Consider the following 17,102-nt stretch of genomic DNA (forward strand, 5'->3'; position numbering starts at 1 on the left):
GACCCGATAGATTATTGACGAGACCTGAAGAAAGATTCAAAGAATTAGGTGCTACGCGATCTTGGCTTACTGCAGGAGTCCTTTAAACCTCCCGCGGTCGAACGCCGTCGTCATTCATTCCATCCCAGCCTTTTTGGCGGATGCATCAACGTCATCAAGTTAATCTCAGTTTTATAAGGACTCCTTCAGAAGAAATCACTTTTCTCTCTCTCTCTCTCTCTCCCTCTCTCTGGACGTCTCCATAGACAAACCCTTCAAACAATCAATTCGGAAGAAGTAGAAGAAGTGGATGATTAATCCTGCAGAATCTCACACCAACAGGAAGGATCAGAAAGCCAACGTCAGAAAAATTTTAGTTGTAAATCCGTTTGAATTTGAATTGTTATGAAGTAATTTTTTTCAGTATCGATTGAAAAAAAAATTAAGCTTTTTTAATAAGAATCGAGTAATAAATGGAAATAAAAAAACTGTTTAATATTTATTTCATATCATCAAAACATCTGATATCGGTTTTTCATTTCATAAGAAACATAAAACACTTCGATGGACCCCTCGGAATGATCGTGAGTTTTGGTGGTTTCTCACGACTAGCGATCTCTCGCATTGAAGTCTCTCAAAAAGTGGTGAGTATGTTCAAACCCATTCGTTCGTATTTCCCTCTCCCGTGTGGTGAGTTTACGGCCACACAGCCCTTGATGGTATGGTGCAAAACGGAGGAGAAAAAAAACCCTTTCGCTCTCAACTACGCAGCTAGAGCGTGTTGCCTAGCTGCACCTCGCATGCATAGGACAACTTGCAGTTTCATGCATACACTTTACGGTGAATGTAAAGGTGGCAAGCGGTACGGACGGGTCGGTGAGCAACGGCTGGTGCTGCAAAACGGGAGCGCCGTGTGCACTGAAATGTGCTACTAGGCTATCCGTTATGCTATTCCGTTTCGTTACGTTTTCTTAGGCGTGCGAGTTGCTTTTACTTTCTCTAGTGTGCGCCGGAACGGTCGAATTTTTTAGCAAGTGCATAAGGTTATCGATCCGCTTAGAAGAATGTTCCGAACGTATCGATAATTTATGCTATTTGCCTTGTTTAACAAAGGGGGTTTCATTTATTTATAATATTTTTTTAGTTTTGGTACATTTTTTTTGTTATGTTTCATGCCAAATATGTTGCTTCATAATGTTACAATATAATTTTCGTCTTGTTTTACTATTCCGCATAATTTTAGTATTTGAGTTATTTAATTGTTGATCCATATTACATTTTAAACCGTTAATTTATTGCACATTTGACATTTGCATAAAGCTGTTTTATTAAATAATTTTCCCCTCTAGGAAGATATTGTTAATGCACATTCGGTAGCTCCTGTCGCCAAAGAAACAAAAGAAACGTATAAAAAATATTTTTTAAAAAACCCAAAACGGGAGACAAATCGTAAGGAAAAGAAAAGAGTTTGCAATAACAGACCGAAGGAAAAAAAACTGCACGGACATCGCTGTCGTAATACCGAACGATGGCGTTGGTGTGGACCAACACCAACACTGAAAAGATTGGTTGCGTCGAGAGCATTTTGGGGGTAGGCTTGACTTTTTTCCCTTCTTCTGGGGGAGCTTTGCCATATTATACTCCACGCACATTCACAACTATCTTTCTCTCGGCTTTATCACTCACCACTCTCACTCTCCTCCAATATTTTTTTTTCGGACAGACGCGCGGTATGATCCGCTTGTACGATCAAACGTTGCCCCCCGGTTCGTTGGTTGGCGTGCCTGTCCCCGCCAACTTTCCGCTGGTCGGATTTGGCTCTTTCTCAACTTCTTTCTCTCAGTCACCTGGTTTTTCTCCTATCTCATGGTTCACTCTATTAAGCGGCTACCCTTTTCCTTTCGTTGTGCTTAAAGCTTTGGCGAGCTTTGAACATTTTTGTTTCTCTCTCTTTACAAAGGTAAGAAGATCAGATAGGGGTTGCAGCGGGGGTTTTGGGGGATGAAGACGGCCGATCGCGATCGATCGTGGTAAGGTGTTGTGCAAAACCCCGACTGCACGAACGCTTTTAGTCTCCGAGTAGACACGCTCCAGGCGCAACCGGCCACTCGCCATTCGTCGCTGCCGCATTCGCCGTAACGTCGTGCGTGTAAGAAAGGGTTTTTTTTCCTGTGCACACAGATTTACATTTGAAAGGTGTAAAGGAAATTAGTTTTTTTTCTGCCATCTGCGATCAAGTCATGGTTCAAAACAAAAGCAAATCCTGACGGAAAAGTGTATCTTTTTAAAATGAAAATATTTCTTCGATAATAAAACAGTGTTTGTGGTCGATCCTTCTAGAGCGAGAGTAGGAAGAAAATGAAAATGAGTTTGCTTGCATGTATCTGTATGGGTTTAAGTGTGCTGTGTACTAAACGTTCAATAGATGTAGTGTGCGTGCAGTTCGCCAAGTGGTTACTAGCATTTGCTGTAAAAACGAGGTTTCCGTTACTAAACTGACAACTGTTTGTGTGACTGAGTGAGAAAAATAGTGCTGATTCGTGTTTCGTTTCACCATTCGAGTAGTATAAGTACTGCTCGAACGGCTTAGTACATGATAAAAAAACAGAACCCATTGTCGATTGTTCCTCACAGCATCTTACTCTCACTGGAAGATCTTGCTCTCGCTTTTGCCATCTCTCGCTCCCTCTCGCTTCATTCTGAATGTGCTGCTCTCGCTTACCCACGTACGGCTTAGTGATCATTCACCATAGTCTCTCTTGCTTCTGCGTATGGTCCGACTCGCTCTCCCTCTCTCTCTTTTTTACACTGATGATTTCGATCGTGCACTTGCTCGATCAGACATAGTTCTCGGAGCGTGCCCCCGTTCGTTGTGCTGGCAGCAAGATCGCCGCAGATCAGTTTTTGTTTAGCCGTCGTATCGTTTAGCTCGCGCGAACCGTTCGTTCTAAAGCGTCGCCGTTTAGTGAGCTGTTCCGTTCTTAAGTTGAGCCTCGTGAGTGTTGTACAGATTTTAAAACACTGCTTCTTTGGAGCAGTTACCAATGGAGATCGGCACAGGCAACCGGACTATTGAATAATAAGAACATTTTTGCGAAAATGAATCGATTCTGTTAAGGGTGTAATTACTCTTAAGTGATCTTGAGTGATATTTTCTAGCAATCAAATCATTTCGTGTTCGTGTTCGATCCACCACCATAAAGTGCTTAGTCGAACGATGTTACATTTTAACCCGATTTATATTTTCTATCGTGGTCATAACTTTAGTCATTGAAAAAGTTTTCGCATACGTGCGGGTACGATGAATATCGGACCCAAACAACCAGCCTGAATGTGCTGGCCAGTGCAAAACTCTACCTTCCGATCCACCAGCAAAGCAGCGACAAACATTTCAACCTGCTGCTGCTTTATGAAAAAAGGCACTCCACCTTGTACGTAGTAGCTGCGCGTGTGTAATTTTTGCCTCTTTTGCCATTTTTCCGTTTGCCGCAAAAAGGTTGTTTTTTCGGATTTTTTTCTCCATCGCATGCCGTTTTTCTTTGCCCACTACTAGCGGCCTCTGCTGGTGTGCTGCACGTTAACGTTTCTTTTCCTTGGAACTTGTGCGATGTTAGGCCAGGTCCAGGGCTGTAGTTGGATGGTTGGCTCCGGGCGGGGGTTTATGTTGTTTGTAGGATGGTTTTCGTGACGTTTTTCCTGCAAATCGTGGTGAGACCTGTTTTGGGCCACTATCCGGTTGCCGGAGGTGTGGTAACAGCGCAGCAATTTGTGCAGAAAAATAGCACGAATCTACACGAAGCGGCACGATTGGATCGACGATGCACGATTATAGAAATGCTTTTAATTTGACCGAAAAAATTTGTTTGGAAGCATTTGATTACCGTAGCAGTTGATGTTTTTGTTTTGTTTTTCATTTTTGGCTGTAACTCTTTAGATCTATATTATTGCGAAGGGCTCCTTTGCTAATTTGATAGAAGTGAAATGTAATGGATAATTTTGGAAAAAACAAAACACCCCAAATAATGCTCATAAAGCAGCTGATCATCTGTTTGCGAATGAAAGTAAAAACAAACACTATTACCGAACGTACCAAACCAACCATCGGACAGCGCAAGAAATGAAGGCAACAAGCGGGTAAAAATCTGTGGCAAAAATTTCACCCACGCTTAAGCCCGCTATCGTCCGGTTGAGTAAATCGTAAAGTTTACTTTCGTTTGGGCCGGTCGGTAGCGCCAGCAAAGCTTAACTTCGTGCATTGGATGAGCAGCGTGAAGATGCGTTGTGAAGATGAAAAGTGAAGACGGAAAATAATAAAAAAAACACTAACACTCCTACGGTATGTGCTATCGACGGAAATGGGTGGTGGACTGTGAAAAGAGTTGTGAAGAAAAAAAAAACCCCCAGCGGTCCACTAATGCAGTCGCATCGAATTGGAGTTTGCGAGAGGAAACCAAGGAAAAAAACCACAAATCTAGCTTATGATAGGAACAGATGTGCAGGAAGCGAAGTGAGCACAACAACAACAAAAAAAAAACGTGGTGAAAAAACAAATCCGAGAAAGAGTTAATAAAAGTGCAAGCGAACAGGGTGGAAAACATGGTTGGGAGTTACCAGCGAGTGGTCGAACGAAAAATGAAAAATTGAAATTTATATATTCAAGTAGGAAAAGTGGCCCTGGTTGAGAGTGTTTGTAGATGCACTTGTATTTGTATGGTGTAAGCTGTATCAGAAATGTTATAAAACAATTAAACTCTTTAAAAAAAACTGTGAAAAGAAACAGTTGTAATTGGTTTAAAAATGCCCAAAAGAGAGCAATTGTGAGAATAGTTTTTAAAGTGCATGATTTTAAGAAAAATAAGAATTTCATATATATAACACATTAATAGTACAATAATGATTTAAAAAAAAGCTCGATTTGCGTCATAAGCTTCATTAAAGATTTAATTTGTAATTGCACTCTCACCCTTACAATTATCAGCATTTTTTTACGTAATTGTGTAAATTGAAAATGAAATTACAAGGCATCATGTGGGAATGAGGATTATTTCCCCTCCCAATTCACTTGTGCTGAATGTGATACTCTTGAAAAAAAAGCTACTCTAATAACACCTTAAAATTATACTCGAAAGTGACGCTTAAATCACTCCTTCACACCTCATTCTAAAAACTTCTTTCGATGTTTAAAAAAATATCTTGAACAGTTGGGTAAGCGAAACCACTCTGCCACATCAAGAACATTTCCCGCCAATAGACACTCGACCAATAATCGTTCTCTCTGCGTACGTATCGTTTGGACACAGGGAAAGAGTTCAATTCGCACACAAGACACGAACCCGTAGCTTTTCTGATAGGGCGCCTTTTTTGTACTGTGTGTCTTTCCCATCTTGGCTGTGACAGGCCAAGATCAATCGACACATTTGTACAGCTTTTCTTTAATGATTTCACTCAATTCCTCTTTTCTTCTCCCCGCCCTCCCACTCTGTGGCCCGTATCGTTCACATCAATGTCGGCGTGCCAATCTTGCTGTTCGCCGAAACTAAAATTCCAACCGAAAACAAAACAAAAAGTGAAGTGTGAATCGACAGCGCATCAAAGGCATCGGAGGCAAGTTGTCGCTTACGTGTTCTGCGGCGTGTTGGGCTTTTGCGCCCCGTTCCAATTGTGCCGCTGCTGGTTTTGGTTGAAGCGAAGCGTGAAAATATAACCAGAAGTAAAGTGCCCCCCAAAAGTGAATTCTGATAAAACAAGCTCTGTGTGTCGTGGTGTGCGGTTTTTCGGTTGTTGTTTTTTCGCTCAAATTTATCCCCGATAGCCCCAAATGTGTGCGCGTGTGTATGTTGTGCGTGTGTCCCGGTGATAGTGCGGCTTGGTTCGGTTTGCTTCCAAAGTCTCCAAGGGCCGGTTCACGACACCGCGAAAGGACGCCAAGTGTGTCCTGACATCGGGTAGATTTGACGTGCGAAGGAGTGTTGTGGGAACGAGAGAGAGAGCACTACGGAAGGTTGGAAGTTGCTGCCGAAACGGTCGACTTCTGGATTCCTGGTTCACGGTGCACATTTGGCCGATGTGTAGTTTATTGAGCAATTAACTGGAGATAAATGTAAGTTTATATGCTGCTTGCTTTACAGTTTTACCAGACGAGCGGGGGGATGCCAATGACCGTTGCAGGAGTTTCAATTTTTGTGTGTTTGTACTTCAACGCGTACGAGAGTCGAGACGCTCTTATGCGAAGGGCAGTACAATAAGTAGTCGCGCAAAGTGACCGAAGAATTCCGATGACGAAGCGAAAAAAAGTCTAGCAAAGGTGGAGAGATACGGGAGGGGAAAAAAAACCTTCCGAAACGTACCTTTTGAGAGCAGAAGGCATCTTGTGGGTGCTCGTGCTCTTGGCCGATAGACCGTTGGGACGACCTCCAGGCGCGTCGAATCTTGCGTTTCGGATTGAGAGTGAAAGTTTGTATTCAATATGCGCCATGATGTTTGTTACTTTTTTTTGTGTTCAGTCTCATGGTTCCTTGAAGTGGCGTGAAGATATGCTTTTTTTTATTATACAGCTACTGCCGGTGATTCCGTGATGAACTTTACAACCGCGGACGGGGATCTTCTGGTGCGTTATTGGTCGCGTGAACAAATCAGTGGTATAAACATGTTCAACGAAAAAACAAAAGTCGTACCCTTCCCCGTCTCGAGTGACAAGCTATTCCGCATGGTGTTGCACACGTTTGATTTCACCTTGTTTTTCATCACCAGCACCAAAAACACCAACGACGCAATTGGCCGATGCATTTGAATTTATGATTTAATTATGTCGAGAAGTATTATGAAACCCTTTTTACGGTCGCCCCCGAAAATTTTTGGCGAGCGGTCGGTTTTGATGAGCCGCTTAAGTAACAAGGTGAAAGTTCGTAAACTTGAATTTCAGCGCAGCTAAACGGTAGGTCGCCGTCACTGATGCTGTTGAGTAACGTACGGGTCCGGCCGGTGTTACCTAAAGGCGATGCAGCCATGCTTGGGAAAAACATGGCGATGGGCTGAGGTGTTTTTTGGGGAGGTTTTTTTTTCAATTATGAGTGAAGAAAAAATCGATTGAATGCAGCTTCTCTGGAGATGCACGTAACGTGTATTTGCATTTCAATCGATTTCGGTGCAGCGAACAAAAAAAATGGTTTGAGGAACATAATTTTCTTTTCAAGCTTCAAAAGAAAGTATTGGATTTTTGTCAAATTATTTAACGTCAAGCAATCCCCGGCGAAGCTTTTTTAATTTAGCTCCTAAAGGTGAGAACATTTTTACGTCAGACGCTTGTTGGAATGTTCCCGATAGATCAATCTCCCGAAGCGATAATCGTTACGGTTTGAACCACTCCTTCACCGATCTATTCGATCGTTTCGTTTACATGCCCAGAAACCTTTACCGCAATCCATCTTACTTTCCGGATTAACACCACATTAAGGGTTTGCCCGCTCAAAGACACTCGCACGTCGCCAGGAGAAGTTCCTGCCGCGTGACTAAAACAACCAGCGCTAAGCCATAAATCATTCGATCTCGATCTTAGGATAGGAAAAAAAAGAACGGGAAATTACTTTACAAGGGTCTGCAGTCGTGGAACGACTCGTCGGTACAACGGTTAATCATGGCATTATCATTATGAGAGCAATGGATACACCTTTCCAAAAAAACAGAAGAAAAAAACAACACATCAACAGATTCATCGTGACTTTTCCATGTTCCCGGATAGAAGAAATTGAAAGTGTTAAACAACGGAGATCAGCAGTGTTTGTGATTAGGAGAGGGAGAAGAAACAAAAAAAAAACAATTAAGATTACACAAATGATTTAGCGAGTGGGTATTGGAATTGTTTCAGCGATCGCATTATACGCGATCGGGGTGTTTTACGCAACATTTTAAAATGGAACATTAAAAAGGAAAGAATTTTATGTGTTTCATCAAAACAAACTAAAAATATCTGACTTCGCTACTACATCGAATATACGGCAGAAATGTCACCCACAATCCGCGGATATGAGCGTACGCAAACAGGTGGCCGGTAAAGCGAGAAGGAAATCTCTTCCAGCAGTGCCAAACAGGAAGATCTACTCAAACTGTAGCCGTTTTTAAATGGGGACTTGTGTTGAATATAAAAACCGAACCGAAGTCACTTCTGCCACCACCGCGGCTTTGGCGGTAAATTTCCTTCATCCGATAACCGTGGGATCAGTATTGTGGTTTTCCCGCCCTCAGCTCTTCCTCCGGCTGTCATTCCCTTCCTTTCCCTTGGTTGATCGCATTCTGACCGGTTATCTACCGCCGGACCAAAATGGCAAGCTCGCTAAAGTAAAGCAAAGAAGCCCGGGGGGAGGAAAAAACGAGGTAGAAAAGCCAACGGTCCAAAAAGACAAAAAAAAAAGAAACAAACACCTAAAGAAATAAGACGTGCTTTATTTTCATTTTCGTGCGCTCTCGATCGCTAATGTTATGCAAACGGATGGTGCGAAAAGATTCAGAACCGGAATACCGATATCGGTAAAGTAAAACTGTTTCGGATTCGGTTTGGTTGTTTTTGGCTGTTTCGAAAAACTGCGAAACGCTTGCCGCGGAAGATGTTCTGTATTGACTAGTGTTGTGCTACAGCCAGACAGCTGTCATCCTGCCAAAGTAACCGGAACTCGACCGTGAAAGTGAATTGAGTTTAGTGCCGTGCTATTTGTCTAGGAACCACTCCTCGTGGTTTAATTCTTTTCATTTGCTTCTCTCGTTTTTTTTTCTGCAATGAATCGCACGAAACGGAATGGAACGAAACGATTGGTCCTGGTACTCCTTCTTGCCTCTCCCTCCCTCTCCTCCCACCCCCTCCCCTTACCAAACAAACTGGGGCCAACCTTTTCGCGGCTCGAAAATGTCAGACGTGCAGACACAAGTAAAAAGGGGGTTCGTCGCTTGTTTGGCTGTACGAGTCACCGATCGCGCAAGGGTACAAAAGAGCGTGGTTTGCGTTTGCGTTGAACCACGGGCACGAAACGGCACTGTGTAAGTGTGACCAAATCAATGCGGTAACATCGGATCGGTCCAGCATCCGAGTCGCCGATACGATGGTCGATTACTTACACGCCTTTCGGCGTAGGACAAACCAACACCAGCGCAACGAATAAAGCGAAACATGTTTCACTTTTTGCTCACGAAAGGAAAATACAAAAAAAACCACACACCAAATGAATGTATTGCATCGAACATCGAAGTGAAAACGAAAGTACTGGTGCCAGCTGGTATGTGTGTGTGTGTGCTTCGGTGTTCATTGTGTTGGTGTGTAACGGTTCGATCGTGACGTCACATGCGCGACGGTACGGCGACGATCACGATTTTCCGCACCGCCAATTCCGCACAAAACCTTTCCATTCGCCGAACGGGAGAGGTATTTCTTTTCGATTTCATGGATTTCCTGCAGCTGCTGGAGAGTTGGCCTTCGCGTTACCATTTGCCTTGAGTACGTGTTGGGGCACCCGGTGGGGCCGGTATGAAGCGGCCCGGTTGGGAAGTAATTCATTTCCAATTAGTTCACTGATGGAGAAAAACCTTCGCAAGCTCATCTTCGTGATGGACGAGAAAGAGCAGTGTTTCAGTGCAAAAAAAATTGGAGCTATTTAAAGAAGGCGAATGAATAAGTGAAAAAACACCCCAGACACAACACCAATCAGCACGGGTTAAGGTAGGCATGGTTCGTTTCGATGGAACAACACTGTCCGAACCGTCCGAACCGGTAAGCTCTATTCCTGGCCAACCAATTACACTTTCTACCTTTGGCCCAGCTGACCATCGCAGGGAACCACCACATAGGCCTCTTTCAGAAGACGATCGCTGTTGGTAGGTGGAAAAACGGCGCAGAAATGAAGGACGGTACCGTTTCCGATCTGTTCGAGCGTGAATGAAATTGAAAAAACAAAACTAACGTTTGCGAAAAACGATCGTTTTCGTGATCGTTGGTTTGCGTGTGCCTATCTTCCATGGGCAGCTTGAGGCTGTATTATGCTGTAAATCAATAAATGTTGCTATTTTTTTCCTATGAGAATCGTAAACTTCTTAGGCTTTGAAGCTTGGTTTGAGACAAGAAATAACAGTGTTTAATAAAGTTTAGCATTTCTTTTCTTAAGTTGGAGTAATGAGTTCTTTTCAGACTAAAATATAACTGATTGAAGTAATTCAAAGTATCTGAGAGTTATACATTTTTATTTGAGAAGATGAAGAAAACCACCCTCAAAAATACCTTGAGATCTTCTATTCTGTACATCAGTACTTTGATCTCTGGTATAGAGTTCCATTGGACTTAACCAGATTCAGTGTTGTGGCTTCATGAGAAGAAGTAGACCCTGAGATATCATTTATTAATACTTGAAGCGTAGAATATAACTAATTAACGCTGTTCTAAGTATGTAAGAGAGAGAGTAAAAATACCTAAAAGGCAAATCACGTTCTCAATGTTGGAGCACTAGGAAGACTTGATAAGTCTTGGATATGTAAAATACATCCACTATCATCTAGCAGCGGAATTTCTTATTGATTTGTGATGGAAAAAAATCAAACTCCAAAACATACTTTCTTGTGGCAAAATATTTAGGAAACATTAATAGCCCGTAGCTCCCTTCTCTCTTGGCGTTGTGTAGGGAATTGATATTCGCCAAACACTTCTCAACAAAACAAAGCCAATCCAGCCGATGTGAATCCCTAGCGTGACTTTGTACTTCCCCACTTAATATTATGCTGCAGTGTAAGTGCAGTGTTTGTTTAGATTGCTTTAAACAGTGCTTTTCGTGTGCATTTCCACTACCACCACCAGGGAAGGGCCACTTGCTAACGTCAATAACGTCGATCGCCCTTACCTGCCAGCAGCAAAGTGCAATTTGTGTAACTTCGTTCGTGCTAGTATTGTGTGCAGTTTAATTCCTTCTCTTCCTCACACGCTCACTTGGTGTGGCCTCCCCCCTACCAAACTCTTTCTCTAGCTGCACTGGGCAGCTAAGTGCATCGAGTAGCTGAAGCTTTTGCTCAATCAAAACCCATCCAATGAGTAATTGGTTGGGGTGAATGGGGAAGAAAAGAACGTGGAAAGGGTGTGTAAGCGTGTGCCAGAGCAAAAACAAAACAACAAAGGAATAAAACGGAGTAGGAAAATTAAACAAACGCAACTGATTTGTAAACGTAACAATTATACATTACTAAGACAGGTTTATTATTGCTTGGTTAGCTCATTTAGCGCAACTAAAGCGATAAAGGCATTTGTTTGAATGAAAGGATCAAATCGATATCTTCACCTTTAAAACTGAAAGCAAACTCCTTAAAACTAAAAAAATTAAAAGACTAAAAGCCGAACTGATTCCATTATTTTTAAACTAACCTCCACCTGCGTGTAAAACATCGATTCGTTCCTGGTGGTTGATTAAAAAGTAAACATATCCCCGACAACGATTCCAGAACAGACATTTGGCCCCGCGTATTGCCGCCCATATTTGCATAGCCTGAAAACAGAAATGATCGTTCTGCGGCAAAGCAGCAACGAAAACCAAAAAAAAAAAAAATACACGAAAAAAGGAACTTCAAACATCTTCCCACTCCAGTCCGGGCACGGTTAGGTTAACGAGATTTAAAATTAAAAAGGTGTGGTATATGGAGTCTCTTTGGGGTTGTTGTTTTTTTTTTTTGGTGGCCTTTTCGGCCACAGCTGGCACACATAAGCCCCCGGCAAGGGGGGGCGCAAAGTTTTGCATGACATCAAGCCAAGTTGCCGAGCAAATAAATTGTGCTCCACACGGTACACGCTGCCAAAACAGGGGGTGGCTTTATGTAGTACTTACCGCTTGAGACAGAGTTCTGGTTGCGGTTTGTGTTTTTTTTGTTGTTTGGTCTCCTCCGACGTACACACCATTAAGAAGAAGTGGTCCCGTGTGCGTGTGTGTGTGTGCCGTTTTTGGGTGAACTTTTGTAACCTTTTCAGCAGTGGGAACGATTTTTCGCACATGTGCGAAATCATGCGGCAAACCCGGCAAACGCGTTGTTGTTATCGTTTGTTGCGGTGTACAAAAATACACCGCGTGAAAGATAGAATTCAAAAGACTTCAATGCTGGCTAAGGAACATACTTCCTGGATGGGGTTCATCATTATGTTGTATTTTTTTTTTGGTTTCGTCAAACTAATCGACAAGAACGAGAGATGTTTTATGACTGTTTGATTTGTTTCCATCTTAATGATGAGGAAATCCTTTTTATGGATGTGCTAACAAGTGCCCGCAAAACCGATACTCACACCCGGTGAAGATACTTTTGGTTCGATAAAATTGATTTTGGGATAGGCAATAGGTTTGTGGCGCAAAAGGGAAGCTAGTACGAACCAGTATTGCCGGTGTGGATGATGGGTCTTAGTGCAACCTCATCCGTACAAGTGTACCAGGCAGCGAGTTCGTTTGAAGTTGTGCGCAAACGGTTGTGTTCCTTCGCCATCATAGGTCAAGTGCGAGACTGGATAAATGTTTATCCATCGCCGAGACGAACAATTTGCATGATTTGGGGAGTGTGTGCGAGACTGTTTTGTATGTATTTTTTTTTTTCGCTATTTCCAATCTTCTGCAACGGATAATGTTCACCGATGCGCGAAACGTACGATTTAATATTCACCCAGAAGTCGAACGGCGTGACATTTACGGCGAACGAAGGTGGTCATCAAGCTGGCGGCCGATAAGATGGGTGCCGGTGTATTGAGACGTAATCGTTTGGTCGTCGGAACAGATGGTCAATCTGTTGATGCGTTTTTAATGCAATTTAGAATGATTAAACGATCGTGCAAAAAAACGTGTTCTACACAGTGTGGTAATGAGTATGCAACAAAGCAACATCGGACGGACCGATGTTGTGTGTTGTAACATTATTTAGCAAATTAACTGCTAGGCCAATTGTAAGGTGATCCATTACAGGGGTTTCGAGTATATGTTTGACAAGTTAATCGAGGTGTTGTTTACATTTATTTATTCAGCGTATTCAGGGGAAGTAAAATGGCTGCCGTGAGTGATAGTTTGAGAGAAAAGTTAAGGAAAACCTCAAAATTTAACGGAGACTAAATTTTCTCGCTAAGTCCTACCTGTCATGGCCAAGCGACTTTTGGATTTGAGAAGCTTTATGATGGATTTGAGTAACTGAGAAAATTTGAGATTTGTGAATCAATAACATCTTCAACATATCAACTTCAATCGCTTGCTAAAAGAGTCAATTATATGCTTAAAAAATATACATTTCGATTCACATTTCAATTGTACCACCGAAAACCCTGTATTTAACTTGCAGGTATCAACACAAATCCCATGATTTATTGCACTACTTTAAAGGTAATTGCAATTTTGGGTTCTGTTTTTTTCCATCCTTCCAAAATCACACACAAAAAAACGACACATTAAAATGTCATCACTGTGTTGCGAATAATTTTACGCACCTTTTGCCTTAATTCTGATTTATGCAATAGCTCATTTCAAAACTGCCACGTTGGTTGGAGTTTTCTCGCGCAAATCGCAATCATTCACCTTACCGCAAACAGTTTTTTTTCTTCTGCTTTTGTGGACACGTATTTTGCAAATAAAACATTACAATTATTATTTAGGCAACCAGCTCCACGCAAACTGCAAACTTCTTCGTCGTGCCGGGGGATACTGTGTGCTGTGTGGGTACGATCGTTTTGATCGTGACGAGTTTCGGGCCACAGTGTTGGTACATATTCGCGCAAGAACATTAAAGGCACAGCAAGAAGCAGCAAAAACGCGATAGAAGAAAAGCAGAAAACAAAACAATAATGCACCACCAGGGCCATAGCCGACCGGAATATGGTTCGCTATTTACATGAAGACAATTGCATGCATTGCGTCCTCCACGTTTTGATGACTAAAGAGGCGGTGGGGGGGAAAAACACACCGGCCCAACGATGCAAGCGACGCAAGCAGGGTTTAAAGAACAGTCGAAAACGCAAAAAACGTAAAACAAATCCACCACCAACCGAATACGGTTTCGTTTCTGTGCGGGTGGTTACGGCGAGTGAGATGCAACGCCAAATTCTGCTTTCGTCAGCACCGAAAACCGTACCGAATGCGCAACGATGGATGTTGTGAACGGTTGCGCTAGACGCTTTTCTGGCTTGGTGGTGCCGTTGTTTCGGCTGGCGTGCTGCTATTTCGTAGCCGCCCGTTCGAAACTGTCCCATGCGCCGAAGGCAAACACAAATAATACAACCCCATAAGCGTGGGTTTCAAATTTCGTTTGGGGAGGCCGTCCATGGTTGAGATGGGTGGAGGGAGCGACGAGGTGGTTTATGCTAGATTCATGTTTAAATTTCTTTCGCACCAGTTCAGGGCGGGAAGGCTCCGGTTTACGTCCAACCGTGTAGGTGAGCATTATGTTGTGGGTTAGATTTAAGTATGGGATTTACCGCTTTTTTTGCAACGTAGTGTCATTTGATTTTGCAACGTGTTTTGTTATTATTTTTGTGGTATGAGAGAGAGAGACACGACAGAGTAAAATGTGCTGCAATGGGCATCGTATTAATGAGCGTTTATTTTTAGATTATTGAAACTTTTGGTGGTCGATGAGTTGATGGTTTTATTGAGGAGATAAAGATGTTCCTAATTTAATTTAATACCAAATCCAAATCCAAAATAGGCATTCTTCTGCTCTAATTCACTAATAAATTCCATTATTTCGCATTAAAATAACCACCAAAAATAAACTCAGATTAAGTTGTCCTCAAAGATTTATAGGCAGCCTAGAAGCCTATTATATCTTGATATGAAACTGCAAGAAAAAGAAAGAGCATTATAGAATGTTCTCTTGATTGCCTCTTTACAACTCGAACACAATTGTATAATACGTGCGGTAAAAAAGCCGATGAGTTGTGTTCAATAAAATGCTTTTCTTTACAGTTCCGTTAAATCTCTCAGCGAAAGAAAGAATTTTAACCACGCGTGCATCCATTTCCGTCGTGTTACGGATTCGCGTGCCAATCAACCGTTTGCTTCGGATTCGATTCGTTTTTTTTTCTTCGCTTCTTTATCACACAAAGCATGATTCATGACGATTTGCCTATGCATCGCAAAAGATCAGATGGCAATTAGGCGAACATTCACGCTAGAAATAAGCTACAACAAATTGAAGTTGACGGAGGGGGGAAAAAGTGAGAGAGATAGAAAAAAAGGCACAAATATCACATACAGTCAACTCCGGCATCAGCCAAAACGGAACGAAACCCTCCGTGTAAAAGCGGATTACGATCGTAAAGTAAGATAACATATTTATCGCACCTTTTCGTGGTTGCCCTAAACGGCTCCGGAGATGGTTGTTTTTATTTTAAGTTTTTGCGAAGATCCTCACAGCATCCCGTTATGGTGGGGAAGTTTGTGGGACGTAAAAACAAATGTGCGAGTTTTTTTTGTTTCACGTTAAAGAACATCCCCTCCCCTCCCTACCCCGTTCACCAAGGGAAGGTGTAAAAATTTATTTGCCGAAAACAAAAACAAAACCAACATCCCAAAAAACCCCTCAAAATGATGAAGAAATCATCACCGAACATATCGTGTTCTAACAACTCAATCGCCATCCGGAGCAGCGGATCTTCGAGTGGCTAAATCCTTTCCGAAGCCTTCGACGGGTGATATCCCACTTCGGCTAAGATGCTGGATTAAGATTACCGGCACGCGAGACGTTGATACAAAACGAGCTGGTGGATTTAATACGGTTTCAGTAAAGCGAACCGGCACCAACCAACGATGGACGGGGACGTGTGATGAAATAATCAAATTGTGTACGAACCCCGTACGTCTTATGGTGATGGGGGAGAATCAATCTTTTTTTTGTTTGTTTGTTTGCTTTTTTTGTGCTCTCTTCTGTTTGCCTTTGGCTGTGAGGCAAATTCGATTTTCGTGAAACGTGTGCTGCCGATGAGGTTCGTGCAAAATCGACCCAACATGATATGGGGCAATAATCTGTCTATTAATAAAAAATATATATTAGCAAATCGTAATAATCCACCTACGCGCACGTGCCTGAAGAAAACGGATTGAGATGTTGTGTGTTTTGTGTAACGTATATTAGTTCTTGATGTTTTTGTTGCTACTTCAATTTTTTTTTGGGGTAGTTTTTTTTTCGTGTATGCATCTTTTGCATTTCTTCACGATCAACACAACACCCAGTGGCGTAAAACCCAATCGCGTGTATGCACGGCTCAGGAGTTCTTGGATAATTGAGCTTGGAAGGGATTCGGCCACGCTAGACTAGCTCTGTATGTCTTGATTTATTGAACGAACACCATGTGCAGCAATATCAATGAAGCGGTACGGCTTCAACGGGAACCGGCCCTCGTGACGGTTGGCCCATCGGTTGCTTGTACGCCATAAACGCCTTGAAACATTCAACCCCTGGCAACTACAATACACATACAGCAAAACAGTGCACCTTCAATAGATCGTCTTCATGCTGGCGAAACTCATTGTTCCCAAACACTTGCAAACGAAGGGGTGTGTCTCGCAATGTGTTGCTTATTTCTAACCTCCTCCCCACTTCTCCAACATCAGCTTCCCAGCTCAGGACAGACCCTTTAGCAATTCGCTTGTGATACGTAAAAAGGTACACTGATGAAATGGGCGCGTATTTGACAGCAAGCTAAAAAGGGCGCCAACCGTCTTGAGATGAGTTTTTGGATACCATTCAGCGAGTGTAAGGGGCTTTTGAAAGAGGAAATTAATAGATCCACCCCTTGTAACACCAGCCAGAGATCCGGGGCGAGAAAAATGACCATGATGATTGACCATCCAAATAAAAACGTACGAACGCGCCGGCTCGCCGGTTGGTAACTGTAATGTAACGTTTGCTGAAAAGCCATTTTGCTTCTGAATAACGCACAGCGCGCGAGTAATAGCTTTTATTGTGTCCCTCTCGGAATGTTGAAAAAATTGATGTCCGTGTAGGTTTTGTTGAATAGACTGCGACTGAGGCGTGCGGTTTTGTACGATCCTGACTGATCGATTAAAGGCGCGCTTCATTTGTCAACTTGCTATGCAACAACCACTGTCACTGGAATGATAGAAGAGGAAATGAGCGTACCACGA

At 42.6% G+C, this 17,102-nt stretch overlaps 1 protein-coding gene across 11 annotated transcripts in view; it reads left to right on the forward strand.

The window, feature by feature from the left end:
* The first annotated feature begins 2,044 nt into the window (after window positions 1-2,044).
* LOC125768346 (A disintegrin and metalloproteinase with thrombospondin motifs 1) overlaps window positions 2,045-17,102 on the forward strand; it is a 91,164-nt gene continuing 76,106 nt past the window's right edge. For 4 of the 11 annotated variants that reach the window (XR_007418876.1, XR_007418877.1, XR_007418883.1 and 1 more), the window contains exons 1-2: window positions 2,614-2,974; window positions 5,547-6,079. The gene's annotated coding sequence lies outside the window, so the exon portion shown is untranslated. Of the gene's footprint in view, window positions 2,129-2,613; window positions 2,975-4,842; window positions 6,080-17,102 lie in introns of those variants that run through there. The other 7 variants (XR_007418878.1, XR_007418882.1, XR_007418881.1 and 4 more) reach the window with 7 other exon arrangements.

The sequence above is a fragment of the Anopheles funestus genome, chromosome 3RL, assembly GCF_943734845.2.
Source record: "Anopheles funestus chromosome 3RL, idAnoFuneDA-416_04, whole genome shotgun sequence".
NCBI lineage: Eukaryota > Metazoa > Arthropoda > Insecta > Diptera > Culicidae > Anopheles > Anopheles funestus.